The sequence below is a fragment of the Pinus tabuliformis genome, chromosome 8 (genome assembly GCF_031772625.1).
Source record: "Pinus tabuliformis cultivar Carrire ecotype Pingquan chromosome 8, CPIR1, whole genome shotgun sequence".
Classification (NCBI taxonomy): Eukaryota; Viridiplantae; Streptophyta; class Pinopsida; order Pinales; family Pinaceae; genus Pinus; species Pinus tabuliformis.
Genome location: NC_142294.1, coordinates 152772636 through 152798693, shown reverse-complemented (window position 1 = coordinate 152798693; position 26058 = coordinate 152772636). Strand labels below are relative to the sequence as shown.

General features: G+C 39.0%; 1 pseudogene; it reads right to left on the bottom strand.

The window, feature by feature from the left end:
* Positions 1–26058, bottom strand: part of LOC149234583 (2-oxoglutarate-dependent dioxygenase 19-like) — a 139674-nt pseudogene that overhangs the window by 74543 nt on the left and 39073 nt on the right.

The following is a 26058-nucleotide window of genomic DNA, read 5'->3' as shown; positions in this document are numbered from 1 at the left end:
CTGAGCAGGTGTCTCCATGAATTTTATTCTATCATTAAACATATGGGGTTTGGGGGCTACCCCGAAATATCAGGCCCTCAAGAGTCTCTTCTCCTCTCTTCACCCTTATATCATTCTTCTACAAGAATCCATGCACTCTGTTCCACAAGTTGTACAATATTTCAGGAAAATGCTCCCGGAATGGCATATATCTGCTACTACAGCTGTGGGTCTCTCTGGTGGTTTAGTGGCAATTTGGGACCCTAGATGGGTCATTTTTAAAGCATACAGATGTTTCACGGGCATCCTCCTTGAAGGACATGTCTGAGGAATGGGCGGTCGCATTCATATTTTGAACACCTATGCTCCTTACAGAGATAGGACTATTTTCTGGAACCGTTTGTTTTCTTCTGGTATAATGGAGTTGGCCTCCCTCATCATTGCTGGTGATTTAAACTATACCATTGCTTTGGAAGAAGTTTGGGGACGGTCCAGAAGGATTGACCCCTTGGCAAGGATGTTTCGTGATGCTCTTCTAGCACACAACTTTGTGGACATTTGCCTGGAGGAAATGGCTCCCACTTGGGACAATGGACGCGCAAGCGAGGCATATGTTGCCAAGAGACTGGATCGTTTTTTAATGCATGAACAGTTGATTGCTCGCTTTGGAGATGTGCAGACGGAAATCATCAACAATTTCTTATCAGATCACAAACCTATTACACTTGTTTGGAAGAAGTCGATGGTGCGCCTGGGTATGCCATTTAAATTCAACAAAACATGGCTGGATGATCCAGAATTTAACACTCTGGTGAGGGATACATGGCACCGCAAGGGGGATATTGAATCCTCCCCTATGGATCATATACTAGACAAACTGGAGACTCTTCACAGGGAAGTGAAAAACTGGCAGAAGAGAAAAAATCAATCCATGAAAAAAGAGATTAAGGATATTCAATGTGAGTTGGACCTCCTCCTCCCATTGATGGCCACGAACAATCTTCCAGATGCTACCCGTTCACACATTCTGGAGTTGGAATTAAAAAGGAAATGACTCTTAGACTTTGAAGAAGCCACTTGGCGCCTTAAGAGCTGGGCTATCTGGATTAAAGAGGGAGACAGAAATACAAAAAATTCCATCGTTATGCAAACCATAGACGTAATACAAATTCTATATGGGGGATTCAAGATGCTGAGGGAAATCATATCCAGTCACAGGAGGAAATCTCTAAAGCTGTGACCACACATTTCAAAGCGGCATATGAGCGCAGCGAAAACATTGATGTCGAAGATCTCATATGGGGGATTGAGCACTACCCAACTATGTTTGACCAAGAATCAAATGATGCACTATACAGAAGCATCACTAAGGAGGAATTACTTAGTGTCCTTAAATCATTCAAGGGCGATAAAAGTCCGGGACCAGATGGGTGGACCGTGGAGTTGTTCACACATTTCTTTGATCTTTTCAAAAAAGAACTTCTGCAAATGGTGGAGGAGTCTAGACTTACTAGGAATGTACACCATCACATAAAATCTACTTATATTTCCCTTATCCCGAAGCAATATCCTCCTACCTGTTTTGAGGACTACAGACCAATTTCGCTGTGCAACCTTATCTACAAAGTTATCTCAAAAACCATTGTCGGGCATCTGCGAAGTACTCTTTCATGCCATATATCTCCTGAACAACACGGGTTTCTACAGGGCAAAAAAAATACATGATGTCGTTGCAAATGCACAAGAATGCTTGCATTCGATACATACAAAAAATCTAAATGCTGCCATCCTGCAAGTTGATCTGAAGAAGGCTTTTGACTGCCTGGATTGGGGTTACCTCAGGCTGGTCCTATTCAAAATAGGCCTACATCTAAAATGTGTGGAATGGATTATGGCATGCGTGATAAATGTTGATTATTCTGTGATCATTAATGGATACCCCACAAATTTCTTCCGGGCAAGGCGTGGTCTGAGACAGGGCTGCTCTTTGTCGCCGTTGTTATTTATCCTAGCTATGGACGGTTTGAGCCTGCATATTTCAAAAGCGGTGGAACGAGATCATTTCCAGGCTCTGAAGATGGGCTGCAACATCAACATATCACATGGTTTCTTTGTCGATGATGTGCTCATTATGGGTATGTTGAATCGTTTTTCATGGTTATGCCTTTTCCATATTTTCAGGAAATTTGCAAATGCTACTGGTCTGTATATGAATGCTCACAAATCTATTATTTATCATGGGAATTGTGAATTGGACATCATTGCATATATAAAAAATCTGTTTGGAATTGAAGTTGAGTTGATGGGTCATGGCATGAAGTACTTGGGATACCATATCAAACCCTGCAAATATAGGAATGTTGATTGGCTATGGCTTATAGATAGATTTTTCAAGAAGATCTTTGGGTGGGAATATAGGAATCTATCCCTTCAGGGCCGTGTCATCCTTACACAAGCAGTCCTTAATCAACTAGGGGTATATTGGGCCCATCTTTATCATATTCCTGCTACCATCATTCACTCACTCAACCGTGTTATGGCTAATTTTATTTGGGGGGGTAGTCATGAACATAAGAAATTTCACTTGTCTAAATTATCCAAGATCACTCTACCAAAGGTCATGGGGGGATGGGGAGTTCTTGACCTTTGTCGTTTTGGATGGGCATTATTAATCAAGTCTTTATGGAGAGGTATTTTGGGACAGGAACATGGAGTTTGGTCATCAAACAAAAATACTTAAAGAATCTTGATTTTATATACTGGTTCCGAAGAGGTTCCATTGGGGTCTCAAATGGATTGGCTATTTTGCTCAGTTTCAAAAAAGTCACTAAGATCTTCCTACAACACCTGGCTTGGAACATTGGCTTTGGCCACAACATTCTCATTGGCATCGACCACATTCTGGGTGCTGGCAATATGGATATGATCCCGGAGCATCTCTTAAATTCTCTTAATAGAAGAGGCATATACTTCTGGTGTCAAGCCATTTCACTATGGAGGGGTCCATACCCAGTCTGGAAGAACGAGCAGGAATTGGGTCTATCTGGGCACTAGGTCCTGGAATGGGACTGCATTGTTGTTGGGATGAAACAACTCGGGATTTCCGTGCTAGAAATTATGATAAATTTATCTGGTCAGGGAAGATGAAGAATGATAACATCAAAGTTGCAGATATATACCTCTCTCTCTGTTCCGAGGATACACAACTGACTGAGAAACATGTTTTATTTTCTTTTTGGAAAACTAATATCCCAAACAAAATCATTCTATTTACTTGGTTGGTTTTCCATAATAAAAATCTTACTTGGGAAAACTTGCAAAAGCGACAATGGAAAGGACCTGACATCTGTCCTATCTGCAAAGAGGAATCAGAAAATAACAGTCATATCTTCCTTACATGTCAACATACAATTCAAGTATGGAAAATACTTTCTTCATATATTGGTTTTCATACATTCAACATGCAGGTATTGTAGATTGTTTACGGTGGTGGAGCTCTCAAAAGTCTGTCTGGAGAATCATTCCGCCTATTCTCTTTTGGGAAATTTGGAAGTGGAGAAACAGATGCATCTTTCAAAATTGCACTGAAAATTTCTATAAGATCATTGAAAATGTTTTAATCAGCCACACACTGCATACATCCAATGAAATTTGCTCCAAAACACCTCGTCAAAAGAGGATTGAACTTCAGATGGAATACCCTGTGGGTTTTTTTATGGTGCTACTCAACGACACACATGTGGTTGCGGGTTTTGGCTTGCCATCTCAGAGGCACTGACATATAGAACATTATGGCATGGAGGTAGGGGCACTAACACAAAGGCTGAAGCAATGGCCTTATGGGGCCTCTTATGGTTTACTAATTTCCTTGATATCCCTCTTATTCATATCCATGGGGATTCAAAAATTATAATTGATCAATTAATGGGCAATGCAAACATCACCAACCCATTATTACATGGCTGGCTGAGGAGAATTGAACTACTATGGAATCAACACAGAAACTCCACTATCAAGCATATTGGCAGGGAACAGAATATGGATGTAGATGAACTATCGAAGAGGGGCTTAAATGGTAACACTGGAAAAATGCACTTAGAAATTATCTTGGATCATAAAGTCATAGACATAGGAGACTTCCCATTACTTGGCTAGTTTCTTCATCCCCCGCTCTTTTTTGTATATTTTTTTGTAACTCTACTTGTCTTATAACTGTTTTGCTTTCAATTCATTTGGAAGAATGGACATGCTATTATTAGTTTCTTCATCCCTTCTTCTTTTTTGTATAATTTTTTGTAACTCTACTTGTTTTATAACTGTTTTTCTTTCAATTCATCTAGAAGAATGGACATGCTGTTATTTCACAATGTACAGCTAGCTAGAAAAAACAGTTGACAAGCTGAATGCTTCCTATTTTCTCTTTGACACTGAACTGCATACAACCTTATCATGCTAGTTTATTACTCTGGATCTGTATAAGGACTATGGACTATTATTTCTCTTTTTATATTTGTATTTGGTAGTACTTGGATGGATAGCTGAAAAAGAATCTCCACTAATGGAACTTTTATGAGGTGAGACTTTTTTAATGTGTTTGGAAATTCCTATTTCCGAACTATTAATATATAATCATGCTTTTTTCTTACTGAAAAAACAAGTAAATATAGTTCATAAAAGTAGCTATTACCAGAAAATAAATAAATAACTGACGCACAGACAGAAATATTCCTTTTTGTTTTTTTTAATCCCACCTCCCTAAATGATTAGGGGAACGCTACGCTAAAACTCTTACTCAAATTTGCTTTGACTTCTCCGATACTATTATTTGGTTTTCAAATTTTTTTTCAAAGAGGATTGGGCTCTGTGTCCAGCAGCTAACAAATTTACAGTTTATTGCGTAAAGATTACAATTTCAACAGCATTTAAGTGACGATTTAATTGTGTCAACGGCCAGAATACGGTGCTGTCTATTGCCACAAAATAAAATAATAGCAAGGTTCTGTATGGTTCTGGCATAGAATTTATTTGTATTAATATATAAATTAATTTTAAGTCAGAATTCGTGAAGGGGTCTCACTTTAATATTTTTTATGGATTAAAATTGATTTGGATTACATATTAATTGAGTTGAAAGGTTTATTCTGCAACTCGCTATAAATAGCTTACTATAAATGAGGGGATGTGTAAGTTTGACTGCTTATCTCTTTAATGTCTATTATAATTAAAAAAAAAAATCTTGTATTTTTCAAAAATATTTCAACAAGAGATTTAAATAAATTATTTGAAGATCTATGTTAATTAATTTATATAAATATCAACTTCATATATATTTATATATAGAAAAAAACTAAATTTTTATGTTTAAAATTTTTATTTTCTCTTAAATATACTCTATTTAGCATTAAAAATACAATTTAAACAATGAAAACCAACATATTGTATTCTGCACTCTAAATATTTTACACCTAACACACTTAATATGTCAATTTTATTTAAAATTTAAAATGATTTATTTTCGGATTAAAACAACATTAAAAAAAAACCAATCCTGACACGCCTGACCAAGATGCTTATCATCTCCAGCAGGCTTGAAATTTCAGATCTCCTCTGCCTGTCAAATGAAAATTTCATGGCGTTTTTGCATTTTTCATACCTTTCATTTTATGTTCTAGGAAAATTTGTGAATGCCGATCTCCTTGTACCTGGAATGTCTCTTTCTAATAAAAATCGATATTCTATTAATTAAGTGGCTCTCCAGGTAAGATACCTGGAGAGTGCCCAAGCACTTCACACATACACATTGTGTACAATCAGGAAAACAACTTAGTATATATAGGCTTTCTCACAATCAAGTGGTTTGAACCACTCCCTAGATATTAGGATCTGAGACCTATTCTTAGAGTCTCAATCCTATCCTTAAACAACTAACTATATCTTTCTCCATTAATTCTAACACTCCCCCTTAATAGAGAAAGAGCACTGAACATATGCCTACTGCTCTCAGTCTCAACTACGCTTACAATTAAAACATGAAACAACTTGGTAACAGAGGTTTTCATTTTTGTCTTCTTGCAGTAGAGCCCATACTTGTTCATCTTGAGTCGAGGCTTCATCTTTTCTTTCCTCGCCTTTCTTCCCCTATGAAGGAAAGCTTGAATTTTTATTTTCGCTCTTCTCAAGATTGTGATAGGCTGGATAGGAGAATTTTCCCTCTCATTATTTCTGGTGTCAACCATCTAAATGTCAACTAAGATGTCTTCATCATTAATTGATTTAACTTCTATATTGACTTCATAAAGACATGGTGTTTCCATCCATGCTTTAAGAAACTTCAATTCTTCTTTAAAAGTCGTTGCCGTTTCTTGCTTCCCAATATCTGCACAAAAAACAATGTTAGATTTATAAAGAGGACCACATTTACTCTCATCTTCTTGCTCCTTTAGGAGAGATTTCATTTCACCATCTCTCCCTACTTCATCCCTTTTTGTTGTCATTGGTATACCTTCAGCTTCTTCACACAGTTATGTTGCTGCAAGCATCTTCTGCATTTGATCTATTTGTGAAGATATGCCTTCCTTCTCACCAAACAGAAATTTATCAATAAGATGTTTTTCAATCATCAAATTGATCCACTCATCATGAGGTATATAAGTCTCATCAAACTTGATTTTTGCATCAGGAAAAATTTCAGGTTCTACAATAATGGATGTGTTTTCATCATCACCAATTTCATTTACAGACACACATTCATCAGCTATCATTGCATCTTCAGTTTCACAATCAAATATGGGAATATCTTCAACATCATTCTCCTCATTCAAACAGTATTTTATTTTTAAAATATCCCATAAGAATTTTTCACTAAGAATCTCTCCATATTCATATATTATGTTGAGTATGATGTTGTCATCTACTGCAGATGTTATAAAACTTAATGCTAATGCATCTCCACTATCCTTAATAACATCTTCAACATAATCCAGTAAATTTACCTTCCATAGTACTGTTTTTATTTCATTTGCCCATATTTCATAATTCATACCTAAAAAAGATGGTAAATCTGGCATTAACCATTTAATAATCTCACCAAATTCCAAATCTGCATCTTGATCAGCAGCTAGTCCATTACCATCAACCTGAAACAAATCACAAAATTCTGCAAAACAATATTTTGCACTTCTCCGTTGATGTTTTCTCCTGAATTCTCTTTGGGACTCTTTCAGTTTACATTGAAGACCCATTTTCTTCTTCTATTTTCTCCCTTGCAAGAACACTTCAACCAAGAATAGTTCGTTGCACACTGCACTACTAATTTCTGATAAGGCAACAATCTCATAGCTCGAACGATTGACTTCCACGCTCCAAAATCCTTTCAACCTCCAACAATTTATCAAGGAGAGAATTCATTGGTCAACGTCCACCTGGAGTAGTGCCCTTCCAATGAGCTGGAGAATCCTTTCTTTCTTTCAATTTTATCTCAATGCCCAGAACATAAAAAAACATAAATTAAAGAAGAAATTGAAGACTCCAAAGGCTCACATCGTCATAGATGAAGTTGGCGACCAACATTAATGTCAATATACCTGATCATATGGTATGGACAGAGAAAAATAACACTGACTTCTTGCACTTCCTACACGGTAATCTAGGCAGAAGATCTCCACGCAGTGATCCGTGCTACCTAGTATGACAAGAACTGTTTAAAAGATAGATCTCCAAATTCACACTCCTGTCATGGGTTTGTATTTGTGCTGAAGTCCATCCATTCATCCGCTTCAAGGCAATCCTTTTGCAACTGAACCACACCCACGCTAGCTGACTCCACCACCGCAGATCAATTATCCTGCTCAATCTGAAAGAAACACCCTGCAGCTCTCACGCCATTCCAAATATTTGAAAAGCTAGGAGATGCAATCTTCACCTTCACACTAATAAAAAAATAGTTAACACAACAATCGCTCTCCACGGTAGTCCGATCTCTGCTGCCCAAATCGACAGCTATGATTTCTATACTCAGCTAGCTGACAACCGAACTAGGAAATTCACGGCCTTCTGCCACCTCTGCCACTACAGCAGGATGACTCTTTTGCTGTGCAGATCTCTTCCATGGATCAGCAGCGTACTCCCCAGATTGAAACCCAACACACTGCCTCTGCTCGAAGCAGACCTCCAGGCATCCAATGCACTGCGCGAGCTCCTCCGTGTGTCCACGCTCTTGCAGCCTCCAACACACGGCCTCCACCACGCGGCCTCTCGGGCAAGTGTTCGACCTTCAACACGGGCTCCCACATTGATGGGGCCAGCCCACGTGGTCCCGCCGTTCCAAAGCTGATGTGTAATGCACTTACGATCTGGACAGTAATGTAATTGATTTGGTAATAAATGTTGTTTGATTTTCAATCTCCTTGGGTTACGGCATGGGTACCTTGATGGTTTGCTGGGTGGACATCTGTCCCTCCTCGGGATCTTGGAAACCCGCCTCGGTTTGGGTTTTACTCCGTTCGCGCTCCTTGGGTGGTCATTGTTGCACTGGTCTTTAGCTCTGCGAGCTCCTGGCGATTCTTTGTAACTCCTGTGTTTTCTGTGATGAAATGTATGAACTCTGCCTGCCCGGTCGACGGTGTGGTGTGCATTTGGTTGCGGTCGTGGTCTCTGCTATTCCAAGTCTTGGCCTGTATGCTATTGATTGTTTGGTGAAGCACTGGTAAGGTTTGAACTATGGTTCCGTTTGCATGTGTTTTCGTTGTCGTTGTAGTGTATATCCGGCTTTGATATTCGCCTCTGTGTATTCTGGTCACTGTCTGCTCGTATCTCACAAGGGTTTATATCTATGCGAGAGTTGTAAGGTTAATGTGGACGTGGGTTCGTCGGCTTCCAACTTCGACTGGTCATGAGGCATGCTCTGCCCGTCCCTTTGCCAACTCAACCGGTAAGCTTCCGTTCTTTGCTAGATTTTATTTCTGCTATTTGTTTTGAGACTAATGGCTCGGCTCCTCTGTGAGCAGGGGCTCGTCTGGTTACGGAATTTACAGCTACGGCTCGCCTATCAGGTAATGGCCCTTGTTAAACTTCCTCAATAGTTTCTTCCCGATTCTCCGTTCTGGTTTTCGTTTGTTGTGGTTGGTGACTGACCCTTTCTTCGTTTGCCCTTATGCAGGTGGAGCTGTTCGTTGGTCCGAACACTTGGACTCCCGGCCACCCTGAACAGTATACGGGTAGCTTCACCTTGTCGTTTTAACTCTGCTTGTTTGGGTTCTTGTATGGTCTGCATGGTTTTCGTTGGCTCTGTGTCGTTGTCTGCTGTTGGTTTCTTAGGTGTGAGGTTCTGTGGTAACCTCAGGAGATGGGCTCGAACTCTTTATTGAGGGCTTTTGTTTACAACCGTGTCAGTTCCCCATGTCTGCGAACTCGGTTGGTTTTGTAGTTATTTTGAACAGAGAATGTGAATACTGATACAGACTTTTAATGACTATGTTCTATCCTGTGAATTCTATATGAAAATAAATCTGGAACCACTCGTATGGTTTTGTTTGCATACCTGTTAAATGTATATACACCTGAGCGCTATGTCCGCGCGACCTGTGCTGGTCGTTGTGGCTCTTTGTTTGGTTATTGGGCTTCTGTTCTGGTTCGGAGTCTGTAGTGAACCTGTTAACAATGTTTTTGTACCATAAAAGAAAACAAAGGAATACACAACATTGAATTTCTTTTCACAGTATTTGAGGACACTCGTGGAATTGTATGTGCACTAAAAAAAATGAGTATATTTATTTCTGTTACTTATCTTCTTCACTGGCCAACCCCTATTGGGCTTATTTTTCCTCCTTTTGTATCACTGTCCTCGAACAGTTGGATAACTGCTGTTAGTTGTTTTGTTGTCAGTTACAATAGTTATTTCGTATTTGAAACTTATTCTTAACTGGCATGTTTTCCTTTGCTTGTATTTACAACAGTAATATAACTGTTCGGAAACAAATGACTCTCACTAATTACTAATGTTCCTAATTAGAGTTCATTACATTATTCTTGGCATTTTTAACAGAAAAGTAAAATAACAAAAACAATAAATAAAAATAAAGACAGACACGCTGTCCGTCCAGTGAGTTGTGTTCTCTGTCCTTTTCAGAATCCATATCAACCTTATTTCCATCTTCATCCTGTTAACCAGATGCTCCTGCATCACACATGCTCCAAAATTTGCTCGCTGGTTGTTCAACTTAGCTCATGATGAGTTGATCCGCTCGATCTCCCTTCCACCGCCTCAACAAGAAAGAGCATAGAAAAACGCAAATAAAAATCTGTCAGAAACCCACTGACTTTAATATAGATCATCCATTCCACATTGCATTTAAATCGTTCTCTAGTAGCGGCTACCAAAATGACCGCCAACACCTGGGTTATCATGAACCCTGAGATAAACAAAGGGCTCAAGGAGGTATGATCGGCCCCAGACGGGGATAATTATCTGGTCACTCGGGGAAGGAAAAACAACTACGATGCTCCCTCGCAGAACCTCAATCTGAGCCAAGGAATGATGTATACTCTCACAGGTATTTTTATTTTCTCACAACTTCCTTGCACCCTCCCTCAGGCTGTCTGCAACCAACCCTATGCCAATCGGTAGTGATCCGGCCTCTTCCTTGGCCTACTCGGCTTCCTTGAGCAATCTCAGCCTCCACACCTTCTCCTCGCAGCTATGCTAGTGATCCGGCCTCCTCTATTGTTCCCTTCAGTGATTCGACCTCCTATGCTATTCCCTTCGGCGATCCGGCCTCCTCTCTATGGCCTCTCCAAACGATTGCACAGACACATCTTTTACACAGCTATAGGTGCACTCTTCTTCAATGATCAATCACAAGTTGTCCACCACGCATCTATGACAGTCTCCTTCCTCAACAAAACACAGTCAATGTTTTCCACGCAGCTTCCAGGTACACGCAGCCTTCTAAAAAAAGCAGGCAACATGATGGTCGCAACTGTTTTCCTCAGATCTGCGACTAGTCATAGATGTACACCAGATTCCTGCGACAAACAACATAGAAACACACTAAAATCCTGCAACAATGCGTTAAATTAAAAACGCGAGAAGTGGGGAAGAGACTCGTCGCGACTACTCTTTTTGGATCCCTGTGACGATGGCTCAGTTACTCTTCAGCTCCACAATGATGATGTCGCGATCCTCAACTCAATGTACATGGCTCTCCTTCCTGCAACTCTGATACCATGATAAAAATCGATACTCTATTAATTAAGTGGCTCTCTAGGTAAGATACCTGGAGAGTGCCCAAGCACTTCACACATACACATTGTGTACAATCATGAGAACAGCCTAGTATATATAGGCTTTCTCACAATCAGGTGGTTTGAACCACTCCCTGGATATTAGGATCTGAGACCTATTCTTAGAGTCTCAATCCTATCCTTAAACAACTAACTATATCTTTCTCCATTAAATTATTCTAACACTTTCAACTACTCTTACATCTCAACTTTCATTAATCTCCCTCTGAGAGTGCCTTGTTTTTTCCTAAGTTAACATATGTGCTCTGATACCTTGCTCTGATCTAAATAAAATAATCACAAAATTCTACATGCTTGATATACTATATTAAAAGTGGTACAAATACAATAATTTTATACAGGGTTTTTGAATTGTTGTGAGATCCAAGTTATTCTATACTTAGGATGATAAGTTGAGAGAATATCTCAACTATCTCTCACAAACACAATTAAAATTTAATCCTCTAGTAATAACATTAATGTAAGTTAGAGTTCCCATCAGTTATATTTCAAAAGAATTTTCATGACCTCGAATTAAGACCAATAAAACTCTAATAAACAAAGTTATTTTTCATTAAAGTTCATTGTCTTCATAGTTTCCTAGTCAGAGTTCTTGGCGAAGAAGTCTAACAAAATCTTTTTGTTCAAATGATGATAAGTGTTTCTATTAGTAAAAGAGATTGTGACAAAGAAGAACTTTGACCAAGCTTATATCTCTATGCCTTCTTTTTGAGTTCTTGTTAATGAGAAGCCATGCTAGTGATACTTCGAAGGAACTTTCCTAGATAATTACTTTGACCAGGGAACTACGACCAATGAACTATGATTGTCTTGTTCCCTAATTGATCTAAGTTGTCGTATTGATGTTGGGTCCTGTTGGTTAAAATTCATGTTGATCATAATTCTAAGGAATTTCTTGATTAAGAACCTTAACGAAGAAAAGGATGGAGAAATGTAATAGATAGGAACTTTGTTAAAGAAACTACAACCAATAAAAAATTTGATGAATGAAATTTAGTCAACAAAAAATATAACCATAGGAACCATAAGTCACGAAGGAACTTTTAACTAAGGAAAATGAATAAGAAATTAGTTAATATTCTTATTGAATAGATTTCCCATCCTATTGGTCATTGTTTCAATGTACTTTCTTAGCCATAAAATTCAACAAGAACTTTAATGAAGAAGCTATGACCAATAAAACCTCTAATGAAGAAACAATGATTAGTCAAGGTCCTATTATTCTTTCCTTGGTTCAATCATGCATGTTAGAAATTATCCCTTCATCCTAGTTCTAGGAAGCATTTCTCACTAGGAACCACACATTTAAACTTTAACCAACAATGTTCCTATTTTTTAAGGATTCAAAAAATTTATAGTTATTTTTTGCTATCTATACCGTCACTTTTGAATTTCACGTCATATACCACTCACCTCCATTGTGTAAACATGGATCAATGAATTCAATTTGTACCTTGTATCTTTGTGGTCAAATTCAAATCAAAATTCACTTGTAACGATCTCATCCATCTAACTTGAGAATTGAACCATTACCAACTCAAAATTAAAATCAAATTTTCAACCTCTAATGAATTCGACTAGAAATTTGAACCACTACCATGTGAAATGAGTTGCATCATATCATAGTTATGACATGTAAGCGGTGTTAAATGGCTTCCACTCAAAATAGTGTAACTATGAAATTCTACAACCTTGCATTAAAATGTTTATTACTAGCATAGCTATATGAATTAAATGGCTAGTAAATGGCGATAAACATCAATCCATAACAATCATCAAAACACTTACTTCATGATACATCTCAAGTTGTTAAAATTAAAAGTAAAGAAAAAACATAAAAACTAATTAAATTACAACTTTATTATTGTTATTATTAATGGTAAAAAAAATAATATATAAATTAAATATATATACATTTAAAAAAAAACATGTAACAAATTTTTAACCATGGAGATTCACCCCCACTTTATCATGGATATTCTTAATATATAAGTAGACATTGTTACAATACCATGGGTCAATATTGACTCCAGAACTTCTTTAACAGTCACTCATTCATATGACATTTTTCTAATTAATGAATTTAATTAAAAAAGTGAAAAAAACTTAACAATAGAAATATATTTCAGTCTTTGATTTATTTATATTACTAAAAATAGTCTAATATTACTGAAATTAAATCCTTACTATACACTTCATAATTATACCTAATTTAACCGAGTTTAACTAACATGATCGCTAATAATAAACTCAAATTTCTTACAAATAAAAATTAAAACCAATCTAAGATTCCATTTTTAAATCGCATGCAACTTTAAAAACAATTAAAATTTTCACGGAGAACAATACAAAATGTATGAATACAAAATATATGAATTTATGTGAAAATATGTTCAAATTCTTAATTTGAATAAACATGTCAAAATTTACAAATTATATAAAAAACCTTGAAAAGCGCAAAAGTGCAAATACCCGGTAATAGATAGATCTACCAATAGGAATGTTGATATTCATCATTGTTCTTACTATCGTCATTGACCTTTATCCCATAAAGTAGATCAACCCTTTGAAATATCCCCAAAAGGATAATCAATTTCAATTTAAGTATAATGGTTTGCAACAAACTACGAATTAGAAACATGGACTCCATAAATGGCCTTTATCCCATAAAGTAGATCAACCCTTTGAAATATCCCCAAAAGGATAATCAATTTCAATTTAAGTATAATGGTTTGCAACAAACTACGAATTAGAAACATGGACTCCATAAATGGTTTATCCTCAAAAGCAGTGGTTTGAGAAGAGAGGGGGAATGCATTAAATTTAAAATTAATATGGGAGAGAGATGCATTACAAAACATGGAAAATATCTTAATTTGGTGTCCGAGCTTGGCAGCAATCTTCTCCATTTTTACAGTTACCATGAATGCCAACACTTTTGTTGTAATTCCTTCCCAAAACTCCAAGCAAATGAGTTTGCCATTGTTCGCATTTTTCAGGAAACACACTTTTCTTGCTCTATATTACCAATTTCACTCACGGGTTACATTTTTTATTGTTTTCTCTTTAGGCTTCCATGGGTTAGTTCCCCTTATCATGTGACATTGTCCAAAGGTACTAGTTTTAGCCGGTAATATTGAGATACACTGGTCACTGTTTAATTTCCTGTGTCTGTAATCATTGTAGGTTTCGTGACAAAATTTATTGCAAAGCTCTTACTACCTGTAGATGAACTGACAAACTTATTTAGAATTCACGAAATTGCAATCGTAAAAGATGTACCTTACTATATATTTTAACGACTTCAATTCTACACTGGACGTCATTTTGACGGGTTGCTCCTTTACCTGACACGGTAAACCTGACGTGGGAAAATTTTCGGTAACCATCAAATATGTTTTGAAATGCTAAATGCAGAACGTCAAATTCCAACCCTGATCTCCAGTCTTTCCTCTGGGGTTTTATCCAGGCCAGACACATCTATGATTGGTATACTTTTGCAATTTCTGCTGCTGGCGGCCGGCTATGCTGTGGGAACACATATTTAATCAGCACTGAATTCAAGGCTCCCGACTCCGCCAGACGTTCGACGCCCTTCATATAATCGTATTCATCATTATTCCGAGTGGAATCAAGAATGGCAGCAGTCATGAAAGCACCAGATAGCAATATCTCAGAACGTATCTGTGGCTCAGCAAGGATCTTCTATTCCATGGCGTCAGTTTTGAATAAATATTTGTTGAGCTTATAGCTGCCATTATTCCACGGCGTCAGTTTTGAATAAATATTTGTTGAGCTTATAGCTGCCATTTTTGTAGCCATTCTGGTCATAGCTTCCGCTGAGAAATTTATGAAATAAAATTTGAAATTTCTACCTTACCTATTTTAAATAGGTAACACGTAATCTTCGTTCGAGTGTAGATGAGGAAAGTGGGTGGATTACAATTAATTCTTGGTCTTGCCCCACGAGTACAATTAATTCTTGCCCCAGTGGTTGCCCCACGATTACAATTAATTCTTGGTCTTGGTACACTTCAACGACCCTCCATTACTTCTCACATGCAAATCCATGCTGAGTTGCACTCGTTATTTCTCCATTCTAGTAAGTGTGAGTTTCATTAGCATTCCTCAAGTTAGCATGGCCATTCCAGGGCACTTCCCATCTCTTTGTTCATTGGGTCAGCGATGCTGCCCCTGCTGCACATTATACTCAAAGGCAACCTGCTCTTCTAGTCACATAACCTTCAATACCCACTGTGGCGTCCCTCTTCATTTTAGGGGAAGGTCCAAGTCGCACTGACTTGGCCTGGCCTCCCCACTCAGGCATTTTCTCTACGCATTCCAATTCAACAATTTCTTTTTCAGGTTTAATGGGTATTTATGTGCCAGATCTATCTATTTCAGGTAAATTTGATGTGGATATATATATATATATTGGGAACATCTTTACAAATTAGATAAAACTTTTTTTCGTTTAACTAAAAATCTAGTATATCATACTCAGTTTTAGTAGTTAGAAAATTTTATAATGTTTTTGTAAAATTTTGAACGAAAAATTTACTATTAGATAATTGGTATGTTCTGCAAGTGACAAATCTTATCTCAGTAAGTTAAGAAAAACTTTATAAACTTATATAAGCTCACTTTGATATGTAACACAACTTCTAAATTCACACAATACCAGAAAATAAATAACACCTGTAAGAAATATCAATGAAATAAATAAAAATATATTTACTTTATTTCTACTTTAATGAATCATATATCTTTCATTATATAAAACATTAGTAATACATATGAAGAACCCTTTTAATTTATAAATTACCTTAATAATAGATAATTAACCTAAATTACATCAAACTAAAAGAAAGAACAATTAAAATAGAAATGTGAAATATTTTATTTTTATTAAAAATATTTCTAATATCTCTGGTCTCTCTTTCCGATTCAAAATTTTAACTTTTTTTCTTCCAAATTTCCTTTCACCCTACAGCAATCTAACTCTTTTGTTTTTATAAAAAAATTAATACAACAATTTCCATTAATTTTTTAAAAGAAATTGGATCTAATTTTGGAAATATCCATTTTAATGGGAAAGAGTTCTAACTGTATAAGACTATAGGACCAATACAAAGAATGGAAGTAAAATTTAATTGAAATAAATAAAAAATTAAGAAAATTAAAAATTCCCCACTTAAAAGAATTACACTAGATAACCCAAATATATAGAAATGTATTTACACTCTCATATCCTATTGGTTGATATATGTTTATAGCTAATATTACTGGATGGCTGTCAAGGTCGTAATAAGCAAGTGATTTAAATCTGCTAGGTGAATAGGTAATGGCCTATCAATATTAATTAAAAATTAATTCTAATTAATATAATTATTTTCTTATTTATTCTCTATGCTTATAAATCGTTAAAGAAAAAACCATTATCGTTAGCAATGAAGAAAAGATTCGAATATATTTTTCACTTCCGTTTGCAATTTAATTTTCATGCCTAATTTTTCAAGTTCATCCTGCTATTTTCTTTTCCGTTTAGAGTTTTTTGCCATGTCATCCATGCCACGGGTTTATCAACTAATTGAATGTTGTTTTTCATATTTATATATAGCACCTCGCTATAACTATACGTTTCCCGTCATGAAGAAGTTGAGGATTAAGAAATTGAACACTGAGTAGTTTAATTAACGATTTTAGGTTTTTTTTTTTCATATAGTTATTAGATTTTAAGTGAAAATATAATATTTTATCATTTATGTTGTATTTTTTAACATAAATTTAATTTTAAATAAATAAAAATAATAAATTCAATACACTTGATTTAAAAACATTATTATAAATTGATGAGCCCCAAAAATGGGTAATTTATTGGGCTCATTTTGCCTATTGTTCTTCATCAATCCACCATTTTTCATAGTTTATGCATGTTTTTTTGAGTATATTTATGTATTTGAACGAATGAGGGTGGTCACTTTACCAAGAAGGTTAATACATGGTTATTTCAGGTGTTTTTGGACAAATTTTGGAACAAGCCCAAACAATTATGAGCCAGATGACAACCAAACATGAAGAAACAAGGGTGAGAATTCGTAGGAAGGATGTCTCTTGCATTAAATGGTCCTTCCTCGAAATCTCCACCCTCAAATCGGAGCTCAGCAGGCGACCAAAACGAATCCTAAAGGCAGCCGAGCAGCTTTGTGAAAAGTGACTGTTCACTGGCAGTTTGAACAACCGAGCCCCTTGAGTTAAGGAGGGCTACTGAGGACTATCGTAGTGCATAAATAGGAAGGCTTTCAGCCTTCGTAGGTTACTTTTTGAACAATTGTGTTTTGCACTATAGTGCTGTCATTTTCTCAGCTCATTTTTGTAGCTATTGCTGTATAACTTTCTTGTGATGTGGTTATTTTTGAGTAATGAAAAACAGCTTTATTTGGCATCAGTTCTGAGTTTTTCTTAGGAGCCTATAGCTCTTGGGGTTGGGCCCAACCAAGTGCCAGGGCTTCCTTTGTGTACTGTTATTTGTTTTTTTATGTCTTTGCAAAATAATTTCAGTTAACTAGATTAAAATCTTGCTGGTTACTTAGGTCATTATTGATGATTAGAAATGTTTTTTATGTTCAGATTGAGTTGATAGGTTAATAACGGGGAAGATCTTCAGAAAAATTCCATCAAGCACCTCTGATCTCACCTCTCCCTCAGTGGGACCATGAGCTAAGACCAAAGTGTCCTTGCAGCGACCAAAAACACTGTCTTTGCTTCATGATGCAATTATTGGTGTAGATTCTCATTTGCAGAAGTTGATACCAGTCGAGGTTACATGTTCAGGTTCATGATTGCTTAGTTTGCATAGCTATTTCACGTGGTTTCATTGCAAATAAACTTCTGTTCATTTCCTTCGCTGTTACTTAGGTCATATTAGAGTAAAGTAGCTAGGTCATTGGTTTTCCAAGTCATTGCTTGTTCAGTTTTAGAGATAACTTGCAGAGCGCCTGTAATACATCTCCATCTACTTGTACTCCATCAATCCCATCTGCTCGATCCACTAACTCGGATTCTTGCCTCAAGTTTGCCTCATTCGTTCACGTAGCCCTAATTTTTGTGCAACATTGCTCTACTCCTCCTTGAACACATCCAACCATCTTCATCACTCCTCAGCTCTATCGACCAAGTCCTGGACCTCCTCACACCCTTATCCTACCTCCATACTCACTTCTCCACCTTTCTCTCTCCATCTACCCTCCAAAATCCCATTTTTGAACATCCTGTAGAACACCTGCAGACTTCCTGTAGAAGCTCACGAAAGCGGTTTCTTGATAGCCAAACTCTGTGAAACTCTCTGGAAGGGTGCTAGGGATCCCTTAGGCCCTCTTCTAACCTTCCCAACCTCCTGCAAGCATTCTCTCTCGCCAATCCACCTCTGCACAGTCAAAAGCTAGTTAAAGCACATGCGTGACAATTCTGACACTTTACTCAAAAATACAAAAAGATGTTTTGTTCAGATTTTACTGTAGAAGTAGCTTAAACACATGCATTTCGCTTTCTTAGAAGTCAATGGCATCTCTTTCAGTAGCTTTCTCCCTCTTTCTTGCATCAGTAGGATTAGCTGGTAAAATTAGGGTTTACTAGGGTTTGCATTTCCTTTTAGCTTTTCAGTTTCTTTCTGCAAGTAGATTAGCCTCCTTTGAGTTAGATTCCGTTTATCAGTTAGAAAGCTTCTTCTCAAAGCTCATAGAAGTTGGCTTAAGCTCCTAGCGGACTTGTGCCAACTGACCAAGTGACAGCTGCGGCAAGAGCTAGTATTTGTGCATACAGCACTGTCGCTTCCAAGTTTGTTACGAACTACCGGGTTGATAAAAGTAAAGAAGGGAGTCCCAGGAGTTGCAGCATTATTGCTACAATACTGGAGCCCACCATTCTTTTTGGCGCCGTTGCTAGGGAAGCGTAAGAGTATTTGTGATTGCTACTTTTCTTCTATTTTTCTACCACAACCTTTTGCTAAGTAGTTTATTTCATTTCCCTTTTGCAATTTCATTTCTGCAAAAGTAGATTAGACATTTCCTACTTTCATAGATTAGCCTTTTAATTCCGCAATTTCAATTCTGCAAGCGTAGATTAGCATTTCAATTCCGCAATTTCAATTCTGCAAGCGTAGATTAGCATTTGAATTTCGCAGTTTCATTTCAGCAAAATAGATTAGTCCTTTCCTGCTTTCATTTCAATTCCACATTTTCATTTCCGTAAGATGGATTTTAGATAGTTGCAATTCCATCTGTTTCCGTTTTGTAGGTACAAGCAGAAAAAAAAAAAAAAAAAAAGAAACCAAATTTTTTTCATTTTATGCCTCGTAGGTACAGAGACAATATCGGAAAATTCTTGCCCAACACCCCCACCACATCACTGAGTCACCCTTCTCCCTTCTTTGGTGGCAGTGATCCAGACGAACCTATAGGTGAACCTCCTGAGATATACGAAGATCCTATAATAGAAGAAGAGCAAAAGAACATTCCTCTTGAGACCATGGCTGAGCCGAGAAACGGTAGAGAAGATGATGAGAGAATAGAGGGTACCTTTCCCATCCGAGAAACAAATGGGGACATGAAAACGAAAAACATAAGTCCCTCAACCTTACCTCATTTCCATGGATTGACTACTGAAGACCCTGATACTTTCCTGTTTGAGTTTGTTGTCCTTTGTCGAACTTATGACTATGCTGAGGACGAGCAAAAGTTGAAACTCTTTCCTTCTACCCTCAAGGATGCAGCACTGCGTTGGTTCATGGGGTTACCTAGAAACAGTATCATCACTTGGGCTCAGATGCAGCGAGCCTTTAACAAAAAATACCGGGACTACTGTAGGTCCAAGGAAACAAAGGGAGAATTTTCCAGATGACCATGGAAAATGATGAGTCTTTAGAAGTCTACAAGGAAAGGTTCCAACTTAGTTATAAGCGGGGCAGGTGCACACTTGACCCTGAATCTCTGAAGCTGGTTCTGCTCAGAGGAGTCCCTGAAGACCTTCTAGATACCCTTCATTTGCTAGCTGGAGGGGACATCTACCAACTACCTTATGAGGACATAAAGACTGTGTTTAGAAACCATTCTAGGGCAGCCCGGAAAAGAAGTAGGGGGAACCCACTTTCAGCTAGTGTCGCCTTCTCCAAGCATGAGTTTGCTAATCAGATGGAAGACCTCAAAAGTGAAATGAGATAGGCCATTGCCATGCAACTTGATACCTTCCGAATCCAACAAAAGAAAGAGGAAGCTGAGACGGCTTTAGCCATTTTCTGTCCCAGATGTACGAGAAAGCACCCTAAGAACGAGTGTCCATTGCATTCAGTAGAGGTATGTTTCGTTTGTGAGGAAGACCACCCCACAAACCAATTCCCAACCTTACCCGGATTTAAAGCCATATACCAAGGGACTGAGGCAACAACTGAACCTCTCTACTTCCTCAACCAAAGGAGGCCACATGGGCCCAGACCTTACCAGCAGGGGATGCAAGGGACATCCCAAGCTTATTATAGCTCCAACCAATCTGGTCACATACCTTCTTGGGGCTCCCCTGCTCATCCTTCTTGGTCCACGCCTCCTTCGTGGTCTTATCCATCTCAATACCATACTCAACCCACTGCTCATTCATTTCACTCACATGTCCAGCCACAACCTCAGTGGAATGCACCTCAACCGGGGTGGAGGCCACAATACAACTCTCCTCCGGCCATTCTGCCTCCACCACCGGCTCAACCACAACCATTACCTCCTGCTCCTCCAAGACAACCCCAGATGCCTGCTCAACCGAACCCAAACCCCAACAACAGACAGGCCCAGCAGGGATACACTAGGGAGACAGCGTGCCCTACCTATGTTGTGGAGATCCAGAAGATCAACTTGCAATCTGGGAAGGTCCTTCCAGATCGCCAACCTCCTCCCCCAGAGGATGAGGAAGAGAAACAGGAATGTGAACCCAAAGCCATTCCACCCTTTCCTGAGTGACTAACAGTAACCACGCAACCAAACCCAGAGGAGACTGAACTTCTGGGAGAACTTAAACAGTTGTGTGTGAAAATACCACTTCTCTAGGCCATAAAAGATGTACCAATATATAACAAATTGATCAAGGAAAAGTGTTTCAGGCACCCAAGCAGGCGAAAGAGAGATGCCTCAACTATCAATGTCATAGGACAACTGTCCGATCTAATGTTGGGGCAAGTAATCTGTCCAAAGTATTTGGACCCTGGGAGTCCTGCAGTTGATGTCCACATCAATGGAACCATAATCCCCCATACCTTGATTGATCTAGGGGCTGCCATTAATGTGATGACCAGGGACATTATGCTTAAACTCAACCTACAGAGTTCGTTAAGGAAGACCTCGACAGTACTGCAGTTAGCAGACCGCTCCACCATGACTCCCGAAGGGATTGTCGAAGATGTTCTGGTCTCTGTTGACTCTTGGGAGTACCCTGTGGACTTCTTGGTCCTTTAGCCAAAGGAAAATCTCACTGGATACCCCCTCATTTTGGGGAGGCCTTAGTTAGCTACTGTGGATGCTTACATCAGTTGTCGAGCTGGAAGCATGACCATCAAGAATGGGCCTATGTCCAAACAGCTAGTCCTATACCCTCCTGCCCAACCTCTGCTAGAACATCACTTACCACTCTGGTTGGAAGAGGGAGATGAGGATGAGGTCTACTCTGCCCCATTGTGCACAGTAGAAACCACTAGGGGAGGCCCTCAAACCGAGGATGACTTGATTGAGAATTGGATTCAAAATCCACCTCCCAGTGCACTGTCGTTAGAGGAGTTAGTGGAAGATACCCAAGCCAGCGCTTTAGTCGACCTCTGTGTAACTGATGTGACCTCTCCCAGAGTTAATAATGTGGAATTTGGCCCCGAAAGAACCTTAAATATCAGCTCCTCCCTATCTCCCTCCCAGGAGAAGGAGATGTGTAGCTTACTGAACAATCATTTGGATGCTTTCGCTTGGAGCTATAAGGAGATGAAAGGAGTCCACCCTTCTGTCTATACCCATCACATTTACATTAAAGAAGATTGTAAACCAGTCAGGTAGCCTCAGAGGAGAATGAATCTAGCCCTTAAAGAAATCGTCAAATAAGAATTGCAAAAATTGCAGGATGCAGGATTCATCTACCCCATCTCCGACAGTGAGTGGGTCTCACCTCTAGTGCTTGTGCCCAAGAAAAATGGAAAGTGGAGAATCTATGTAGATTACCGAGAACTTAACAAAGCCACCAAAAAAGACCATTTCCCTTTGCCTTTCATAGATCAAGTGTTGGATGGACTGGCAGGAACGAAGTTCTTCTCTTTCCTAGATGGGTTCAGTGGGTATAATCAGATCCAAATCAGCCCGAAGGACCAAGATAAAACCACCTTCACTTGTCCATGGGGTACCTTTGCCTACCGAGTCCTTCCCTTTGGGCTATGCAACGCTCCTACCACTTTCCAGAGAGCAGTATTGAGCATATTTTCTGAGTTGGTCCACGATTCGGTAGAAATCTATATGGATGACTTTACTCCTTATGGGTCCAACTTCCAAGAAGCATTGACTAACCTAGGAAAATTTTTAACCAAGTGCATTGAGATGAACCTGTCCCTCAGTCCTGAAAAATGTGAATTCCTGATGACTAAAGGGACTGTGCTAGGTCATACAATTTCTTAGCAAGGATTATAGGTGGATCCTAACAAGATTACTATCATCCAAAAGGTCCCACCTCCTCAAAAGGCAAGAGATGTTCAGAGTTTCCTAGGCTTAGCAGGATATTATAAAAGATTCATCAAAGATTTCAGTAAGCTAGCCTCGCCATTATTTGGCCTCTTAGGGAAAGATGTTGAGTTTAAATGGACTGACGATTGTCAAGGGGCCCTAAATGAGTTGAAAGATAAGCTGGTGTCTGCCTCGATCTTGAGAGGTCCAAACTGGGCCCTAACTTTCCACGTCCACATTGATGCCTCGAACAAAGCCATAGGGGCAGCCTTAGGACAAGTTGAGGAGAAATTACCATATGCCATATATTTCGTCAGCAAAAACCTGTCCAAGGAAGAAATGAACTATACTGTAACCGAGAAAGAGTTCTTGGCCGTAGTCCATTCCCTAAACAAGTTCAGACACTACATCACTGGTTATCAAACATTCGTACACACTGATCATGCTGCGATTAGATATTTAATGAATAAGCCTGATGTAAATGCTCGTATCATTAGATGGTTACTTTTGTTGCAGCAATTTGATTTGACTATTGTCGACAAGCCAGGTAAGGAAAATGTTGTTGTTGACTTCTTATCTAGATTGGATTTGCCTGCAGGTGAAGAAGGGATAGTGGATGACCAGATGCTAGATGAACACCTGTTTGCTATTTCAGTACTCTCTCCATGGTTTGCTGATATAGAAAATTACTTGGTCTCAGCACAGTTCCCTCTGCATCTATCCTCAAAGGAGAAGAGAAGAGTTATGAGGAAGAGTGCCCCATTCACTTGGATCGGGGGCAACCTGTTCAAACTTGGCCCAAATCAGATCTTGAGGCATTGTGTTAGGGAGGAGGAATTCTTTGACATCCTCCTAACCTATCACGATGGGCCCTGTGGAGGCTACTTTGCAACAAAAAGGACTGCCTTCAAAATTCAATAGGTAGGCTACTATTGGCCTACTCTTCATCAAGATGTCAGAAGATACATCAGCCAGTGTGACCGATGTCAGAGGATGGGGAAACAAACTCCAAGGGATGAAATTTCTCTCCAACCTCAAGTGGCCTTCAAGCCATTTGAGAAGTGGGCCATGGATTTTGTGGGTTCTATCAACCCTCCTTCAAAGCAAAGGTCTTACATCATTGTATGCACCGACTACCTGACAAAGTGGGCAGAAACAAAGGCAATCAAAACAGCAACAGAAGAAAAGGTGGCTGAGTTTTTAAGGGAAAATATCTTCTACAAGTTTGGCTACCCAAGAGAGTTAGTCACTGATCAAGGAAGCCAGTTCACCTCTAAGCTAGTTGAAGACTTGCTTGCTCATCTCAAGATCAAGCATAGGACTTCCACCCCATATCATCCACAAGCAAATGGGCAGGTGGAAGTCACTAATAGAGCATTGGAAGGGATTTTGACGAAGGTGGTGAGCAGCAGCAGAAAGGATTGGGCAGATCCCCTGGTTGAGGCCACCTGGGCCTACAACACCACTTGGAAGACTACAACAGGTTTCACACCTTATGAGATGGTCTACGGGAAGAAAGTTGTGTTGTCCATAGAGTTTGAGTACAACACATTGAGGGTGGCAGCTCAGCTACACTTAGATCTCAGCCATGCTCAACGTGAAAGATTACTGCAACTAAATGGATTAGATGAGCAGAGAATGCAGGCCCTCCTCCACTTAGAAGTAGTTCAACTCCAGAGGAAGATATGGCATGACTGGCACCTTAATGAAAGGCAATTCCAGCCAGGAGATTGGACGCTGCTGTATGACTCAAGATATAAGGATTTCAAAGGGAAGCTGAGGACATGATGGTTAGGACCATATACAGTGGAAAAATGCAATGACAATGGTTCGGTCCTTATCAGGACCATTGATGAAGAAGCCATCCCCATGCTTGTCAATGGGTATCGACTGAAAATCTACAGGAAACCCCTTTCAAGGAAGGAGTTCATTGAAACTTTGGAAAAATCAGTGCTGGTAGTGGAGCAGGGCTCTGCCTCTATTCCACCCACACCTTGATCATAATAAAAAATAAAAAAAATAGGAATAAAAAGATCCATGGGTGAAAACCTCTCTGAGGCGCCCAGGGCAGACAGTGAGGGTGAAAACCTCATGCAGGCGCCCCAGCTGTCTCTCAAAAAATAAAGAAATGGAATAAAAATATCCTTGGGTGAAAATATGTTCGAGGCGCCCAGGGGAGATAGTGGGGGTGAAAACCTCATGGAAGTGCCCCAGCTCTCTCTCTCTCTCAAAAAAAAAAAGGAAGAGAAAAGAAAAAACAGGCCTAATATCTGTAAAATAATTGTAGGTTGTAGGGAATACATTGCAGGTAAAGAGGGTTGCGTAAAACGAGGACAGGGGCCCATACCAGGCTACAGTACATCCTTACAGACACTCCCTCCATGGCCACTCACCTTTCTAGGATTTGATCACATTCGGGTTGAGATTCCACCTCCTACAGGAAGTTCTGGGCTTTCTACAGGAAGTTCTGAGATTTCTACAGAAAGTTCTGTATTTCTACATGAAACATCCTGTAGAACCTTTGGGCAGGCCAAATTCTATTTTGGAAGGGGATATAAAGCTTGGAATCTGTTGGTTAGGCTTGCAGTCACCCCTCTATTCCATCCATCACCGTATGTCACCCTTGTTTCATCTCTTTCCACTGCCATTGCACCCACCTGGTTATGTGTTCCTGCATAGTCATACAAGAAATCCTGTTTTCTTTAGATGGAAAGAAATTTTTTTCAAGTGACAAGTCAAGCAGCAAAGGCTCGCACACTCTACCTATTCAAGCTCCATCTAGACTCTTCATCAATGAATTTAGCCCTGCTTGTTTAGCCTACATCCCAGGAGGAGAAGCAGCTACAGGACATCCTACAGGAATCCTATAGTGGCTGATCCCTCTTGAAGACATACTCTAGAGGCAGTGGCAGCCGGAACTAACAAAGGGATCATGTAAAAAGGTTCCTCCTGGACATGAAAACATCCTCGACAGTTGAAACCAAACAGAACCTGTGCATGCAGCGTTGCCAACAGAAGGATCGGGTTCGAAAGCCGTGCATACAGC